Here is a 19,396-nt window from a genome sequence, read left to right as displayed (position 1 = left end):
AAGTATAGGTAGGAAATCATCTACACACAAACTATGGAGGTCAAAAGACAAAAGTAGTGGGAGTTCCCTGGTGGCACCGAGGTTAATGTGCTTGCCAGTGCAGGGGATATGGGTTCGAGCCCTGGTCTGGGAAGATCCCACATGCCGTGAAGCAACTAAGCCCGTGTGCCACAAATACCGAGCCTGTCTGTACTCTAGAGCCCTCAAGCCACAAATACTGAGCCTGCATGCCCAAACTATGGAAGCCCACGCACCTAGAGCCTGTGCTCCACAACAAGAGAAGCCACCGCAATGAGAAGCCTGCGCATCACAATGAAGAGCAGTCCCCGCTCACTGCAACTAGATGAAAGCCCGCGCACAGCAACGAAGACCCAACGCGGCCAAAAATCAATAAAATAAAATATAAAGACGTTAAAAAAAATCCTTTTAAAAAAATAAATGAAAATAAAGTTCTTGGTGAAAATGAAAAATGTGTCTTTTATTTTTACTTAAAAACCAAAGACACTTTTTGGCCAACCCAATGTATATAAAACAGGAACAAGACTCATAGATATAGAGAACAAACTAGTGGTTACCAGTAGGGAGAGGTAAAGGAGGAGGGGCAAGATAGTTGTATGGGATTAAGAGGTATAAACTACTATGTATGAAATGGATAAGCAACAAGGAGCACAGGGAAATAGAGCCATTGTTTTGTAAGTACTTTAAATGGAGTATAATTTATAAAAATATGGAATCACTATGTTGTACACATGAAACTAATGTGATATTGTAAATCACCTATACTTCAATTAAAAAGTGGCTATTTCTGGGCTCTCTATTCTATTCCACAAGAAGATACACACTGGCCAAAAAACTTTTAATGAGGAGTTCAACCTCACTGGTAATGAGGTAAATGCCAGTGAAGACCAGAGAAAGAAACCAGTTAGCACCTATTCAACTGGAAGAAATTATAGAGCCCCCAAATATCATGTGGGACAGGATGTGGTCTATGAAATCTCACATTAATTGCTGGTGAAGTTAACAAATTGGTAAAGTCACTTTAGAAAACACTGGGCAACATCTTGTAAAGTTGTTTTCGATCAGTCATTCCACTCATAAAAAGAATTAAAACTAAAACTCCTGCACATGTGTGCAGCAAGGTGGGTAACCACCAGAAAAAAAAAAAAAAAGAAAGAAAGAAAAAGGAAACAAGTGAGTATCTTTCATTGAACAATGTAGTATAGTGAGAATTTGGGGGTATAATTATGGAAATAGGTGAATGTCCACAAAAATCGATAAATACATTGTGATATATTGATGTAACAGAATATTTTGAGAAGAAGGAAAAAAAAACTACAGCTCACACACAGTCATTCTTAGTAATTTAACACTGAATTCTTTAAAGCATGTATCAGAAAACTACATCAATGTCTAGGTCCATTTGGGCTGCTGTAACAACATACCAAAGCCTGGGTAGCTTACAAACAACAGAAATTTGTTTCTCACAGTTCTGGATGCTGGGGAGTCCAGGATCAAGGCACCACCATGGTCACATTCTGGTGAGGGCATTCTTTCTGGTTCATAGCCAGTGCCTTCTTGCTGTGTCCCCACATGGTGGAAGGGACGAGGGATCTCTCTGGAGCCTATTGGATAAGACACTGAATGTTCATGACTTCTGCACCTCCCAAAGGCCCCAACTCCTAATACCATCATCTTTGGAGGTGAGGATTTCAACAAATGAATGTGAGGGGTACAGGTTCAAGCCATAGCAATCAAGTATGATAACCATTTATCAGAAATTAAAAAACAGAAAACCATATAATACGCTGTTTAAGTATGCTTACAAACAGGTAGATACGATTTAAATTAAACCAATGAATTGACAACTAGATGAATACACAAACTGCTTGAAAGATGCAAAATAACAAATCCAGCACAAGAAACAAAATCTGAAAGCCACCACATCTACAAAAGAAATTCAATTTATAATACAAAACACTCCCACATATAAAGTAATGAAATTATGAAGGCAAGTTCAAGACAGTGATTATCTTTGTGAGGAAGAGAGAGGATGGGAAAGGGAAGAAATATATAGATCAAGGTAGGATGTTGGTTGGTAATACTCCTGTTCTTGCACTGGCTGATGGTGTTCACTATAATTTTTTTTTTTTTTTTTTTAATCTTTGGCTGCGCTGCGCAGCATGTGGGATCTTAGTTCCCCGACCAGGGATTGAACCCACATCCCTTGCGTTGGAAGCGTGGAGTCTTAACCACTGGACCACCAGGGAAGTTCCCAGTATAATCTTTTTAGGGGAAATAAATAAATGACTGGGAAAAGTTTAAAAATAAATTAAACATGATAGTACACTGCCAGATGATGAGTGTGTCATAAACCAAGGTTTATGATTAATATAAACATATACAACTGTAGTCAAATATAAATTTTAGAAGCCAACAGAGCATTGTTTTTCACCTCATGGTACCTAGGGAGAATCAGCCCAGGCTCAAATCCCAGCAACACCGCCTTACTAGTTTTCTGCCCTTCAGCAAGCCGTTCAACTTCCACAGGCTTCTGCTTCCTCACCTACAAATCAGAGTACAAGTAGAGTCTCAGAAATCACTGTGAGGATGAACTGCAACAGTGTATATACAGTGTTTACAAGCACCAAAAAGCAATGAATACCTGTTAACTATCCTGTCTATATTACGGCATGGATATGGGACACAACATGCATGAGCCGAAGAACTAAGAGTAGAGGTGGATCACTCTGGGAGACTAATTACAATAAAAAGAAAGGGCCATGAGATGTCAGGCAAAGCCAATATTTAGAAGGCGATCAGAGTAAGAGGCAGAGAACAATCCAGTTAGAATTGGAAAAAAGGGACCACTGGGACTAAGTGCTACCAAAGCTGAGGTACAGAAAAGTGGAACAGGTTTCTGCTGCATCGAAAACCAGTACAATGTGGTGGTGAAGTCTGTCACTTCAGTTCAAACCCTGCCTCTATGAAGCAGTCATCTTGACAGTTATTAACCACCTGTAAATCACCATTTCCTAATCTGAAACACTGGGAGATGCCCAGTTCCTAATTCACCAGCTGCCATGAGGGTTAACAAGACCACACCTGTAAAGTACTTAGCATAGTGCCTGGCACAGGTTGAATGTTCAGTGTATCGTGGGCCATTATCCACTATCGTTAGTACTGTTGTTGCATTTGGCAATTAGGATAAAAGCTATGACCTCATCAAGAATGGTTTCAGTGCTGTGGTTCTGAGCCACCTCACCACTGGGCCTCAGAAAGGAAAGGGGAAGACATCAAGTACTGATGAGAATGTAGCAATGGGCACTCTCACACATGGCTCGTGGGAGCGTGCAAGGGTGCAGCCATTCTGTAAAACTGTTTGGCAGTTTCTGTTCAAGCTAAACATATACATACCCGAAGACCCAGTCATTCCTCTCTGTATATATTCCCAACAAAAATGAGTACTATATTATATATACATAGTATATATCTCCAAAAATAACATGAACAAGAATGTTCATAATACAAGAAATAGGAAAAAATTAAAATGGCAATCACAGGAGAATGGAGATACAATGAGATACTGCTGAGTACTGAGAAAGAACAGAGTTGAACTATACAGAACCACAAGAATGACTCTCACAGGCATAACGAAGATCAAAAGAAGACAGACATGACAGGATAAACTGTGGGACTCCATTTTCATCAAGTCAGGACAGTCAAAGCTAATCTATGGTGACAGTCTAAATACCGGTTACCTTTCTAGGAGGAAGCATGAGAAGCCTCCGAAGTTGCAGGAGAACGTGTGGTTTAGTCTCTGGTGCAGGAAGTAGCCACGGCAGGGGGCAAGACCTCTTCCACAAAGTTGGGAAGGGAAGCTACAGGTATGAGACAGATAGAGATGACCTGTAAGGTTGAGCAGCAAGGAAGAAGGCCATGAAGTAGGTTGTATGCTGAGACATCAGTGGCTCAGGGAGTGGTGAATGTTTGGATCAATGCTTGTATGGATGGCAGAGCTGGTGCAGGAGAGAGAGCTGATCAGAAGAAACACAGAGCAAATGTGAGCCAACTAGTTAGAAGTGTCTTGGCATCGTCTTGGCAAAAGATGATGAGAGCTTAGACCAGGATGTTCGTAGTGGAGCTCACAGAGGTGGTGGAGGTGATGGATTTACCCGATGTGAAAAACATAAAATAAGCAGGATGATAATGGCTGAATGTTGGGTTAGATGGAGGCAGAGTGTTACGAGTTTGTACAAGGTCGTTTCCCACCTTCTCAAGTGTCTAAATGACAAGGCCATCCACTGATACTGTGGAGTATGGAGGAGTGGGCAAGATTATGATTTCCTTCTAAGGTATGAAGAATTTGATGGAACATGTGGAATGTAATTGAAAGGTAAGTATTTGGAAGAGACTCCATTGGGCTGTGAAGGGGGCTAGAGACACACATGAACTGGCTGGGGAGTGCAAGGAAGCAGGAGAGGGTCAAGACCATGACTGCAGTGGCGCCAATCAACACACTTTGTGACTCCAACTGTTCTCAGCAGCCCAGATATGGGCCAAACAAAGCCAAATACCATCTTGAGGCTCTACAGTAAAGGAGGGCCAGGAAGACAATGCAGCTAGGGATTGCTTCTGTCTGACAAACAGAAGGATAGATGAACAGGTGGAAAAGGGTGGGAAGCAGCCTATAGGCAGAGATGGTAACATAAACTCTTTTTTTCTGAGTCTAGGAGGACATGTGAGAGATTATGCATTGTGATTGTTATTATTACATGAAAGATCCTAACAGCTGACTTTTTGAGCTCGTAACTATAACTCAGGCATGGTGCTAACTAATTTCATGCATCAAATGATTACATCTTCAAACAGCCCAATGAGTTAGAAATTATTATCACTTTCATTTTTCAAGAGTAGGCTGAGTGCTGCAGACTGGTTTGATGTAAACAAAACCCAGAAACCCATCTGCTCTTCTTGGACACAGAGCTAAACCTCAGTTCCCAGCTGCATCGAAAGAGGGACACAGACTCACAGACATAGAGAACAAGCTTGTGGCTGCCAAGGGGGAGGGCAGGGTGGAGGAGGGATGGATTGGGAGTTTGGAATTAGTAGACGTAAACTATTATATATATGTATAACTGAATCGCTTTGCTGTACACCAGAAACTAACACAACATTGTAAATCAACTATACTTCAATAAAATAAACTGAAAAAAAAAAGGGATGGCCAACTGCCGAGTTCTTGTCAACAGAGTGTGAGGGGAAATAATGTAGGTGTGACTTCCATACTTCCCCTCATTTCCCCTCTACCAGAATGATGCCACGGTAACCATAAAGCCAGACAGGCGACACCTGGGTCTCTGAGTAACGGTGTGATATGATCTCACACGCTGACCCACACGAGCCCTAACATGAGTGAGAAAAATCCTTTTCATGTGTTGAGCCACTCAGCTTTTGTAGATTATCTGTTACTGCAGTGAACATTAACAGCCTAAATTAGCTAAAGGAGGCCCGACAAAATCATGCAACTTCCCTATTGCTGCTGGGCTGGTGACCGGCAAAGGCAGGTTTTAATACCAAGCAGTTGGAGCCCAGAGCCTTGCCCTTATACATAAAACAGGTTCTTTACCCTGTGGCAGAAAAGAATCTGTTGAGGTGGGAGGACAAAGGGACTTAAAGACAAAGAGCTCTACAATGACCCAGGCACCCAAGGAGGCCATGACAAGAAGCTTCCCATGGAATTCCAGAGGCAATGGTCCCCTCAGTTAAGGTTGCCATGACCCCTCCTGCCCAACACTTGGCCACCCACCTGGACAGGCATTTTGGGAGAGCCTTCTCTTCACTACCCACAGCTCCTGCCTGTGCTTCAGTGGGTGGATTAGATCTGGTTTGGGAACCGGATATCCTGTTTGTGGAGAAAGAAATAAGATATTCATATTTTAGCAAAGACAAAAAGAAACGTTTCAGTCCTGTCTGGGACTCTGAGATGGAGAGAAGACCTCGGAATGAGGCTGCTCTTGTCCAAACTGATCTGTGACCTGGGAACCAAAGCTAAGAACGTTATCATTAGGCCCTAAAGGCTGAGTAGGGTACTGCTAGCTGTCTAGGCTGATCCATCTCCCTTGACCTCCATCCCAGAGGACCCCCCCAAAACTGTCCAGATGCAGTCATGGGACCCAGATGCACCAGTGTTCATGGAACATTAATTATAACCATTGCTAATAACTGCCTTCCTTGACATTGACCCACTTTTTATTTAACTTTAATACATGTCTTCATAAAGGGAATCTTGTGTCCATATAAGAAATGGAAAAACCAGTTTCATTTGCCACAAATGCAAAGTTACTGCAAGAAAATCAAAACAGAACTATCAAGTCTCGATGAAGTCATGCTGCCTGCTCAGGGCTGTGAGTCTGAGGCTGTCCCTTCTGTTGAAGAGAGAAATTGCCAACAGTCAAAGGGGCATTAAAAGACAGCATGAAACAGCAACAGGAAAAACAAGAGAAAAAGGAATGGCCTTCTCTGATTGTCCATCAATGCCACTTGCCATGTTTGTGCACCCTCTAAAATGATCTCCCATACCAAGAGACGATCATGGCCCAGACTTAAGTACACAAGGGATGAGCATGTAGGCATCAGGGGCCAAAGAAGCCTTTTAAAGGAGATTCTATTTTTTAGAATGACTGCCAGTAGAACTCACACAGATGCCTCCTGATGTCCTGTCTGCTTCACTCACTTGCTGAACAACATGCCATTACCCAGGGGTTCTGCTGACTGGGCTATAAACCAATCAAGCTTGGCCACTCAGTCTCCATCTTGTAGGAATCTGGAGAAGGAACAAATTAGGACCAGCCTGTGCTGAGCACTGGAGTGAGAGGTAAAAAGAAGTGTGGGCTTGGGTGGCTGTTTCCTGCCACTAGAACACCCATGCAGACAGCCAGACGTAGAGAAAGATAGATATATGAAAAAAAAAAAGTACAGCAAGAAGTAGAGACAAGGAATTGAGGGGTTTCTTAGATCAAGGGCAGGGGTGACCACTTCTGGCTATCAACTCCCTGCAGTAGAAAAGGCCAATCTGCTGAGAATGGCACAAGGAGACCAACAAAGAGACAGATCAGAAGACAACAAGGCCAGTACCTAATCAGGATTTCTTCCATTTCCTGACTTTAGTTTCTCATGGTGCCTGACTGGACCTCCTGCCCCTCAATATTATAAGACACCCATATTTCCTCCAACAAATCCTTCTCTGCCATCTGAGCTGTTTTGAGGGGAACTATGTTTCTTGCTCCAAATTCCTTGTGGCAGACACAGGAGCCTGAAGATAAAACCAATACATGTCAGGGCCATGGGGAGGAGGGAGAGTGTCCTCGGAAGCCTCCTGAAAAGGGCAGCATGAAAGAGGCTGTAGGTCCCCACAGAAAGAGCAGTGAGGCCTTACCCAGAGAGGTCAGGAGCCTACAGGTCTCCAGCATCACCTCCTAGTACAGGCTCCTCTGGGCAGCATCCAGCTGCCCCCACTCGTCCTAGGTAAAGGTCACTGCCACATCCTTGAAGGTCACGGATGCCTGGAAAGTCAAACAGAGGTAGCTTTGTTGGCCCTGGGACAGACAGATGTGATTAGAGTTCAACGTTCAGTCGTTGGTAAAGGACCAGAGGGCCCCAAGGTCAATATCACTCAGCACTTCCTGGGAGCCCAGCTCTGTGTCAGGCTCCAAAGGGAGGCAGACACTGCCTCTGGGCAGAATGTGACTGTATTAGAGCCAAAGGTCTTCTATGCTGAAATCATTCACAAAAGACATAAAACGATGCCAAGGCCATGTGGCCTGAGAGACATAGCAAGCATTCTGGTAATGAAGGGGAGGGAACAGATGACAATGATCATAATACTAATCAGCAGTTGAGCATAATACTAATCAGCTGGTCCTCACCATACGCCTACACCATGGCCTCGAATTCCCTGTGTGAGCGGGACCAAGAGGGGCGGCAACCGAAACGGGTCCCGTGGGCTCCCTTTAACCCCCCAACAAGGTCTTACAAGGCGCAGAGGTGGTTCCCGCCTCTTTATGGTGATTCTCTGGAAAGTTCTGAAAGGTCGCGGGCAAGGGAAGCCTGTGAGCACAAAAGAGACACGTTTCAAAAGAACTAACGTCCCCAGGACCCCGGAAGTCCAAGCCAACAACACAGGAAATGCCCGTTTTACCGTCCCTATTGCCCCAATTCTTACTGCTTCCTCCCCGCACAGACTTCTGAGTAGTGTAGTTTCTCTCCTGCAAGTAGCCTGGCCAAGAACCGGAAAGCCTTCAGGGAACCCTGGGTGGGGCGCTAGGAAAAGATGGCCTGAGGCTCTTAGGAAGGGGCGGGGCCTCGCACCTTCTTAAAGGGGAAGCACAGATTTATCCGCCACCCGTCACAGATAACTTTAAAGATTTCAGATGCTCCAAAGGTTACAAACCTAATTGGATACACCACACCAAACTATGACTCAGAAAGTGTGTATCTGTATCTAAGGGGAAATAAATGATATCTAGCTACTCTTCAAATACATGGAGATTGAAGCCTTAGAGTTGGTCCTGTGGACCAAAAAAAAAATGCACAACAGAGAGTTGTGAGTTAAGTTTTATTCGGGGCAAAGTGAGGACTTTAGCCTGGGACACAGCGTCTCAGATAGCTCTGAGGAACTGCTCCAAAGAGGTGTGTGTGTGGGTGGGGGGAGTCACTATATATGTGGTTTTGGTGAAGGGAGATACATGCAATCAAGCACACATTTTTGCAGAATGTTGCCACTAGTCCTGAGGAGCAGATGTCTCCATTAATGATTTTAGTGCTTTTCTAGATATGAGAAGATGTAAGAAATTGGGCTGATAAAACCTTCTCCCGAAAATATCTAACTATCTAAAGGCCTGTTCTGCCAGTTTTTCCTAGAGCACAGAGTGCCTCATTCCTGATCTCTGCTCAGAACTCCTCTCAAGGTGTGTTGAAAGTCAGCAACTGCAGTGGCTAGTAATCTAATCCTTGTAGAGACAGATGGCTAGTGACAATTTTTATTTGGCAGTTTTGTAAATTTCAGTATGTTTTGTTAGGGATAAGTGAGAAAAGTCTCCAGCAGGGATGGAAAGATGGAGGGGAGGGGAGGACTTTCAGAGGCTCTGAAGCTGGTGAACATGGGTGGCACTCTGCCTCTGGTTGCCTCAGAAAACGTCTGTCCTGTTGGTATAATCAGTGATGTGTCCAACCCAGCAAGCAACATTATTTTATCCAGATGCTGTTTCCTAATCCACATCCTAAAACACATTCAATTTCTTTTAGGAATCTGGAAAGGAAAGCCACTTACAAAATGTCATTTCCTGCCAGGAAAGAAGCTGTCACAACCCCTGCAAGTGTGCCAAAGGGGCCTCTGAAACCTGAGACAAATATTTGTGACTTCAGGGTCTCAATTCCTTACTAAGAAGTGATTATCGCTTCACCTGTAATTTCACAAACAGTAGTAATTGCATGCAGAGTGAGAGTATCACTGAAACACACTTGTAAATTATTTAAATTCCTGAAAGTCATTAATAATAATTAAGAATTCATTCAAAGATAGTGGCAGAAATACCCCTGGGAAAGCACACTGTGAGAAGTGAAAAAAGTTAACATCTTAAGGAACTTTGAGCATAAGAAACTGAAGTCTGAGGAGTAATAGTATGAGAAGTAATAGCCTGTGCTATCCTACAAGTTTTGCCACACTTGAGGATTTCTCTTCAAAACGTGTGCCTTTTTTATTCTTAACACACTGAGGCAAAACCCACTAGAAGAAAGTGGTAAAAGAGGACATTTGGAAGGATATTCCAGAACGGTGAAAATGAACAGGAAGGGGGGTTGTTGTCATGTTTATTCACTGCTCTAACCAATGTTCAGTGAGCAAATAATGGATTTTTTGGCACTATCATCAGTGTATGGGAGACAAAGGAAAGAAGAGACACAAAGAAACCTGCCCTCATGATACGTACATTCCATTTGAGAACGACAGGCAGGAAAAATGAAAAAAGAAAAGAAATACTAAATTAAATAGTATGTAAAACATGGTAGACAAAATGGGAAAAAGGAGAGAAGGTGAGGGTGCCAAGAAGGTGGTGGAACAAATGTTGAGTCAGGGAGTAAAGGAGAATAATTTTTCAAGTAGAAAATATGAATTAATGATGCTGTTTTTAAAAAGAGCTTATGTAGGTGTAGATAGAGTAGGAAGCACCAGGATTTTCTCTCCTCACATAGACAGCAATTTCAGCAGAATCTGTCTAATGTAAGTATTTTGGAACTCTGTAGTCTACTGCAGTCAAATTCCATAAGAAGACTTGGGCAGTAAATTGTGGTTAATGTTAGTCAATTTCAGCCCTTAGCACAGTAGCAGCTACCAGTCCTCCACCTCCAGCCCTGTGACAGACGACTGTGCATGTGTTCCTGGAGCAAGCTATGTATAGCATGTGCGAACCAGGGCAAAAAGAACCCTATCCTCGAAACATCAGGGATCTGTTCTTTGATTTCTGTTCTTGATTAGAGAGGAGCAGACAACTGAGGTCTGGGAGGTGCATTGTTCTTGCACCTCCCCTCATAGTTGAGCCCCTCCCACTCTGGCTGATGTGACTTCTGGGAGGATTTAAAGGGCTAGAACCCTTTTTTCCTCCCTTCAGTTTTCTCATTTTCCCACTTTGGGAGCTAGAAATCAAGGACTAGGACAGTGAAAAGCAACTTGCAAATATGAGAAAAATTAAAAAGTGATGAGGGAAAGGTGCAGGCCCAGAAAACACCTGAGAAGACTGAAAGTTTAAACCTCAGGTGATGCTTCCCACAGAGTTAGCCTACAAAATCAAAATAAAATAAGCAAAAATAGCAAGCCCTGGAAAAAGGGGAGAGTCTGATTTCCAGAATTACCACATTATTAGATTTAAATGTCCAGTGTTCAACAACAACAAAATTTTAAAAAAGAGAGACAAAGAACAGAGCCAAAGAGAACTGCCAGATACCATATAGAAGACTAACACACATTACAGGACTCCCAGAAAAGGAGAGAGAGAAAGGGGTAGAGAGAATATCTGAAGAAACAGTGGCTGAAATCTTTCCTAATTTGATGAGAGGCATAATTATAAATATCTCAGAAGTTCAACAAACTCCAAGTAAGATGACTGCAAGGAGACCCATTAGAAGACACAATATAATCAAATTTTGAAAGACAAAGACAAAAGAGAGTTTTGAAAGTAGCAAGAGAGTAGCAACTTATCACATGCAAGGGATCAACATTAATATCATCAGCCTATTTCTCATTAGAAACTTTGAGGGCCAGGAGGCAGTGGGCCAAAACATTAAAATGCTAAAACAAACCACCACCAACAACAAAACAAACACCCACACCATCAACCAAGAATCCTCTATTTGGCAAAACTTAGAGCCAAGAAATTAAGACATTCCTACATAAATAAAAGCCATGGGAGTTTGTTACCACTAAAGCTGTCCTGTGTGAAATGCTCAAGGGAGTCCTGCAGTCCTGAAATAAAGGGAAACTACACAGTAACTTGAAGCCACATGAAGGAGTAAAGATCTCAATAAAGGTAAATACATGGGAAATTATAAAATCTAGTATTATTGTAACACCAGTTTCTAACTCCACTTTTTGATTTCTACATTACTTTTTAAAATTATTAGTCTAAAACTAGTACTATTGTAACTTTGGTTTGTAACTCTGCATTTTGTATTCTACATATTTTAAGATACTAATGCACTTTAAAGAATTATTAGTTTATATTTTTAGTCACACAATGTAAAAGATATAATTTTATGATATCAAACACCAGGGTTGGGGATGGAGTTGTAAAACAGCAGAGTTTTTGTATGTTATTGGTTAAGCTGGATAAATTCAAATTAGAATGTAATGACTTTAGTATGTTAAATGTAGTCCCATGGTAACCACAAAGAAACAGCTATAAAATATATACAACAGAAAATGAGAAAAGAATTTAGATGTTTCACTACAAAAAATAGACCAAACACAAAAGAATACAGTAATGCAGGAAATTAGGGATAAAAGAGCTACATCTTTGTTTTCTTTAAGTTATGTAGAAAACAAAAAGCAAAATGATAGAAGGAACAACATAAAACCCTAGAAGAAGAAGTGGAGATAGGCAATCTACCCCATAGAGAGTTCAAGGTAATGATGGTAAATACGTTTAAAGAACTTGGGAGGGCTTCCCTGGTGGCACAGTGGTTGAGAGTCTGCCTGCCAATGCAGGGGACGCGGGTTCGTGCCCCGGTCTGGGAGGGTCCCACGTGCCGCGGAGCGGCTGGGCCCGTGAGCCATGGTCGCTAAGCCTGTGCGTCCGGAGTCTGTGCTCCGCAATGGGAGAGGCCACAGCAGTGAGAGGCCCACATACTGCAAAAAAAAAAAAAAAAAAAACAGAACTTGGGAAAAGGTTGGATGAACAGAGTGAGAAGTTAGAAGGTTTTAACAAAGAGTTAGAAAATATAAATAAGAACCAAGCAGAGATGAAGAATACAATAACTGATATGAAAAATACACTAGAAGGAATAAACATTAGATTAAATGATACAGAGGAATGGATCAGTGAGCTGGAAGACAGAGTAGTGGAAATTACTGAAGCTGAACAGAAAAAGAAAAGAGAATAAAAAGAAATGAGGACAATTTAAGAGACCTCTTGAACAACATCAAGCATACTAACGTTCTCATTATAGGGGTCCCAGAAGGAGAAGAGAGAGAGAAAGGGGCATAGAACATATGTGAAGATATCATAGTCGAAAACTTCCCTAACCTGGGAAAAGAAACAGACATCCAGGTCCAGGTAGCACAGAGAGTCCCAAAAAGGATCAACCCAAAGAGGACCAAACCAAGACACACTGTAACTAAAATGGCAAAAATTAAAGATAAAGATAGAATATTAAAAGCAGTAAGGGAAAAGCAACAAGTTACATACAGGGAACTCCCATAATGCTAACATCTGACTTTTCAGCAGAAATTGTGCAGACCAGAAGAGAATGGCATGATATAGTTAAAATGATGAAAGGGGAAAACCTACAATCAAGAATACTCTGCCCAGCAAGGATTTCATTCATATTTGATGGAAAGATCAAAAGTTTTACAGAGAAGCAAATGCTAAAAGTGTTCAGCACCACCAAACCAGCTTTACAAGAAATGTTAAACGGACTTCTCTAACTAAAAAAGAAATGGCCACAACTAGAAACATGAAAATAATAAAAGGAAAAATCTCATTGTAAAGGCAAACATATAGAAAAGGTAGTAAATCAACCACTTATAAAGCTAGTAGGAAGGTTAAAGACAAAAGTAGTAAAATAATCTATATCCACAATAAGTAGTTAAGGGATACAAAAAAACAAAAAGATGTAAAATATGATGTCAAAACATTAAAAGTGGTGGGGAGAGTAAAAATGCAGGTTTGTTAAAGTACCTTTGAACTTAAGACATCAGCAACTTAAAATAATTATATATCTATATTGCTATCTAGTTATAGATAAAGATACAGATATAAATTGTTATATGTAAACATCACAGTAACCACAAGCCAAAAATCTATAATAGGTAATACATACAGAAAAAAGAAAGGAATTCAAACATAACACTAAAGATGGTCATTAAAGCACAAGGGAAGAGAATGAAGAAGAAAGGAACAAAAATAACTGCGAAAAGAACCCAAAAAACAATTAATAAAATGGTAATAAGTACATACCTATCAATAACTACTTTAAATGTAAATGGACTAAATGTCCCCATCAAAAGATATAGACTGGCTGCATGACCCGTATATAAGCTGCCAAAAAGAGACTCACTTCAGACCTCAGACACACACAGACTGAAAGGGCATAGAAAAAGGTATTCCATGCAAATGGAAATTAAAAGAAAGCCAGGGTAGCAATACTTATATCAGATAAAATAGACTTTAAAACAAAGACTATACAAAGACAAAGAGGATATTACATAATGATCAAGGGATCAATCCAAGAAGAAGCCATAACAATTATAAATATATATTCACACAACATAGGGGCATCCAAATACATAAAGCAAATATTAACAGACATAAGGGGAGAAATCAACAGTAACACAATACTAGTAGGGGACTTTAACACCCCACTTATATCAATGGACAGATCACCCAGACAGAAAATCAGTAAGGAAACACTGGCCTTAAATGACATGTTAGATCAGGTGAATGTAATAGCTATATGGAGAACATTCCATCCAAAAGCAACAGAATATAAATTCTTTTCAAGTGCCCATGGAACATTCTCTAGGGTAGATCACATTCTAGGCCACAAAACAAGCATTGGTACATTTAAGAAAACTTAAATCATATCAAGCATCTTTTCTGACCACAATGCTATGAGACTAGAAATCAACTCTAGCTAAAAAACCCCTGCAAAACCCACAAACACATGGAGGCTAAAAAGTATGCTACTAACAACCTATGGGTCACTGAAGAAATCAAAAAGGAACTAAAAATATACCTGGAGACAAAGAAAATGAAAACACAACACAAAATCTATGAGACACAGCAAAAGGAGTTCCAAGAGGGAAGTTTATAATGACACAAACTTACATCAGGATACAAGAAAAATCTCAAATAAACCACCTAACCTTACACCTAGTGGAATTAGAAAAAGAAGAACAAACAAAACACAAAGTTAAAGAAGGAAAGAAATCATACCTCTCAGAGCAGAAATAAATGAAATAGGGACTAAAAAACCCACAATAGAATACATCATTGTAACTAAGAGCTGATTCTTTGAAAAGATAACAAAAATGGTAAACCCTTAGCCAGTATCATCAAGAAAAAATGAGAGAGGGCACAAATAAATGAAATCCGAAGTGAAAAAGAAGTTACAAATGATACCACAGAAATACAAAGGATCATAAGATATTACTACATTTATATACATTTATATATTTAGATACTAAAATTATATGCCAATAATATGGATAACCTAGAAGAAATGGACAAATTCCTACAAATCTACACTCTACCAAGACTGAATCAGGAAGAAATAGAAAATATGAAAGAACCAATTACCAGTAATGAGATTGAATCAGTAATAAAACAACTCCCAACAAACAAAAGTTCAGGTCCAGATGGCTTCACAGTTGAATTCTACCAAAAATTTAGAAGACAGTCAACACCTATCCTTCTCAAACTATTCCAAAAAATTTCAGAGGGTGGAACACTCCCAAACTCCTTCTATGACACCAGCATCACCCTGATATCAAAACTAGACAAAGGTATCACAAAAAAAGAAAATTATAGGCCAATATCATTGATGAACACATATGCAAAAATCCTCCACAAAATATTAGCAAACGGAATCCAACAGTATATTAAAGGATCGTACACCATGATCACTGGGCTTTATCCCAGGGATGCAAGGATGGTTCGACATCCACATATCAATCAATGTGATAAAACACATTAGCAGACTGAAAATAAAAACCATATGATCATCTCAGTAGATGCAAAAAAAGCTTTTGACAAAATTCAACATCAATTTATGATAAAAACTCTCAACAAAGTGGGCATAGAGGGAACATACCTCGACATTAGAAAGGCCATATATGAAAAGTCCACAGCTAACATCATACTCAATGGTGAAAAGCTGAAAGCATTTCCTCTAAGACCTGGAACAAGACAAGGATGCCCACTCTCACCACTTTTATTCAACACAGTATTGAAATTTCTAGCCATAACAGTCAGACAAGAAAAATAAATAAAATGCATCCAAATTGAAAACGAAGAAGTAAAATTGTCACTGTCTGCAGATGACACAATACTACACAATACATAGAAAATCCTAAATATGCCACCAGAAAACTACTAGTACTCCTCAATTAATTTGGTAAAGTTGCAGGACACAAAATTAATATATAGAAATCTGTTGCGTTTCAATATACTGATAATGAACTATCAGAAAGAGAAATTTTAAACAACAGTCCCATTCACAATCACATCAAAAAGAATAAAATACCTGGGAATAAATCTAGCTAAGGAGGTAAAATACATGTACTCAGAAAACAATAAGACACCGATGAAAGAAGTTTAGGTTGACAATGCATATGGAAAGATATATTGTGCTCATGGATTGGAAGAATTAATATTGTTAAAATTTCCATACTACCCAAGGCAATATACAGATATAATGCAATCCCTATCAAAATACCAATGGCATTTTTCACAGAACTAGAACAAAGTAGTCTAAAATTTGTATGGGGACTTCCCTGGTGGCACAGCGGTTAAGACTCTGTGCTCACAATGCAGAGGGTCTGGGTTCAATCCCTGGTCAGGGAACTAGATCCCACATCCATGCCGTTAACAACTAAGAGTTTGCATGCCACAACTAAGGAGCCCACATGCCACAACTAAGGAGCTGGTGAGCCTCAACTACGGAGCCCTGGAGATGCAACTAAGACCCCATGCAACCAAATAAATAAATAAATAAATATTTTTAAAAATGAAATTTGTATGGAAACACAAAAGAACTCACAAAGCTGGAGGTATCAAGCTTTCTGATATCAAACTATACCACAGAACTACAGTAATCTAAACAGTATGATACTGGCACAAAAACAGACACAGAGATCAATGAAACAAGATAGAGAGCCTGGAAATGAACCCATACTTATAAGGGCAATTAATGAATGACAAAGGAGGCAGGAATATAAAATGGGGGAAAGATAGACTCTTCAATGAGTGGTGTTAGGAAAACTGGACAGCTACATGCAAAAGAATCAAATTGGACTACTTTCTCACACCATATAAAAAATAAATTCAACATGGATTAAAGACTTGAATGTAAGACCTGAAACCATAAAATTTCTAGAAGAAAACATAGGCAATATGCTTTTTTACATTGGTCTTAGCAATATTTTTTGTATATGTTTCCTCAGGCAAGGGAAATAAAAGCAAAAAAATAAACAGTTGAGACTACATCAAACTAAAAACCTTTCTCACAGCAAAGAAGCCATCAATAAAACTAAAAGACAACCTACCAAATGAGAGGAGATACTTGCAAATGATATATCCAATAAGAGGTTAATATCCAAAATATATAAATAACTCATATAACTCAAAAACAACAACAATAACAAAAACAAACAACTCAAAAAATGGGCAGACGAGTTGATCTGACATTTTTCCAACGAAGACATACAGATGGCCAACAGGCACATGAAAAGATGCTCAGCATCGCTAATCACCAGGGAAATGCAAATCAAAACCACAATGAGATGTCACCTCACATCTGTCAGGATGGCTATTACCAAAAAGACAAGAAATGACAAGTATTGGAGAGAATGTGGAGAAAAGGCAACCCTTCTGCACTGTTTGTAGAAATGTAAATTGGTGCAGCCACTATAGAAAACAGTATGGAAATTCCTCAGAAAAAATTAAGAATACTACCATATGAACCATCTATGTCACTTATGGGTATTTATCCAAAGAATGTGAGAACACTAATCAAAAAAGATATGCAACCCCCCACATTCATTGCAGCATTATTTACAATAGCCAAGACTGGAAACAACCTAAGTGCCCATCAAAGGATGAATGGATAATGAAGATGTGAGATACACATACACAATGGAATACTCATACTACTCAGCCATAAAAAGATGAGATCTTCCCATCTGGGACAACATGGATGGAACTTGAGGGTATTATGATAAATGAAATAAGTCAGACAGAGAAAGACAAATACTGTATGACTTCACTCCTATGTGGAATAAAAAAAATAATAAACAAAAACATAATAAATGAACAAACCAAATCAAACAAAAACAAATACATAGATACTTAGAGAACAGAGTATTGGTTACCAGAAGGCATAAGGGGGAGGAAGGGCAAAATTGGTAAAAGGGATCAACTGTGTGGGGACAAAAGGAAAATAAATGATTGCATTTATATGAAATTCCCAGAATAGACAAATCTATAGAATCTTAAAGTAGATTAGGGTATGGGGGATGAGAAGATTGGATAGACTGGAAAATGAAGAAGCATATAAGATGCCTTTCTTTCTTCCTTTCTTTCCTTTCTTTCTTCCTTCCTTCCTTCCTTCCTTCCTTCCTTTCCTTTCTTTCTTCCTTCCTTCCTTCCTTTTCTTTCTCCTTCCTCCCTCCCTCCCTTCCTTCCTTTCTTACTTATAAAGTACCTTCAATACCCCAGTACTGATCATCATGTTGGAGGAGATGCATTGGTGAAAAGAGACCTGTATTCTTTCAGTAAGTTTCAATCAAGTGCTTGCTGACAAATAATAAACAAACCATAGTGAATTACCATAGGTGTAACAAAAATTGATGAGTGTTGGGTGAATAATTAAAATAGGATGGTATACAGAGGGACTAGATGGCACCTGCAGAGAGAGTGGTGAGGAACGACCCATTTAAGAAGGTGACAATAGAGCAAGGATCTAGAAGACAAGATAGAACAGCAGTGAGGTCATGAGGAGGAGCCTCCAGGCAAAAGCCTTGTTTAAAGACTTAAAGATGCATAAATGTGGCTTATGAGAGTTAGAGAAAGCAGGTCACTGAATTAACATGTGTGTCTTTGTGAGCAAGGAGAAGCATGGAAGGAGGCAGAGCCAAGTCAGGTAGGCCTGTATAAGCCAACATAAAGAATTTGGATTATATTCTTTGAGAGATCAGAAGATATTAAAAGATGTTACAAAATGGAATTCTATTTATGTAGTTTAGAAATCATCTAATTTCTGTATAGAGAATGGACTATATGGATGCAAGCGTGAAAGCACAGGACTGGTTAAGCAGTCCTTGCAGTGCTTCAGGTGAGAACTGGATGCAAATAAATGAAGGCTGAGGCCCCATCACTTTGAGGCAGCATTGAAAACAACACTGTCTGCTGGAATGAATGTGCAGGGAGGGTAAGTGAGGACAAAAGAGGGATACAGGAAAATGTCTGGATGTTCAGCTTTGTCTGGTGGGTGGATGGCGATTCCATTTGCTAAGTGTGGGGGCTTGAAAGAGGAGGAGAATAAAGAGAAAATCAAGACATCTGTGTGGGCCCCATGAAGCATGTGGCGTTTGAGTTGACAATGAACAACCAAAATGAGCTGGGAGGTAAAGAGCTGGATGTATGGATAGAGAGTTCCAGGGAGAGGCAGGGCTGGGTTATAGATAGACTTGGGAGTCTTTTTTTAAAAGATGAGTTATAAACACATGGAAATGCAAAAGAAAACATATGTAGGAAATGTGGAAATGGAGGCCAAATATGGTCTTGGGTCCCTTTAACATTTAGAGATCAAAGGAGAGATGAAGAACAAGCAAAAGAAACTGAGAAGCAGCAGCCATTAAAATAAAAATTAAGAAAAATGTAGTGTCCTAGAATCAAGAGAAGAGATT

At 40.0% G+C, this 19,396-nt stretch overlaps 1 long non-coding RNA gene across 1 annotated transcript in view; it reads left to right on the top strand.

The window, feature by feature from the left end:
- Positions 1 to 18,369, top strand: part of LOC114484135 (uncharacterized) — a 57,278-nt gene extending 38,909 nt beyond the window's left edge. The window contains exon 4 of the long non-coding RNA XR_003676646.2: positions 18,190 to 18,369. This is a non-coding gene — a long non-coding RNA (uncharacterized lncRNA). The remainder of the gene's footprint in view (positions 1 to 18,189) is intronic.
- The last annotated feature ends 1,027 nt before the right edge of the window (positions 18,370 to 19,396 follow it).

This window comes from Physeter macrocephalus, chromosome 17 (genome assembly GCF_002837175.3).
Source record: "Physeter macrocephalus isolate SW-GA chromosome 17, ASM283717v5, whole genome shotgun sequence".
Classification (NCBI taxonomy): Eukaryota; Metazoa; Chordata; class Mammalia; order Artiodactyla; family Physeteridae; genus Physeter; species Physeter macrocephalus.
The sequence above is the reverse complement of the archived record's forward strand: the minus strand, read 5'-3'. Positions and strand labels throughout refer to the sequence as shown.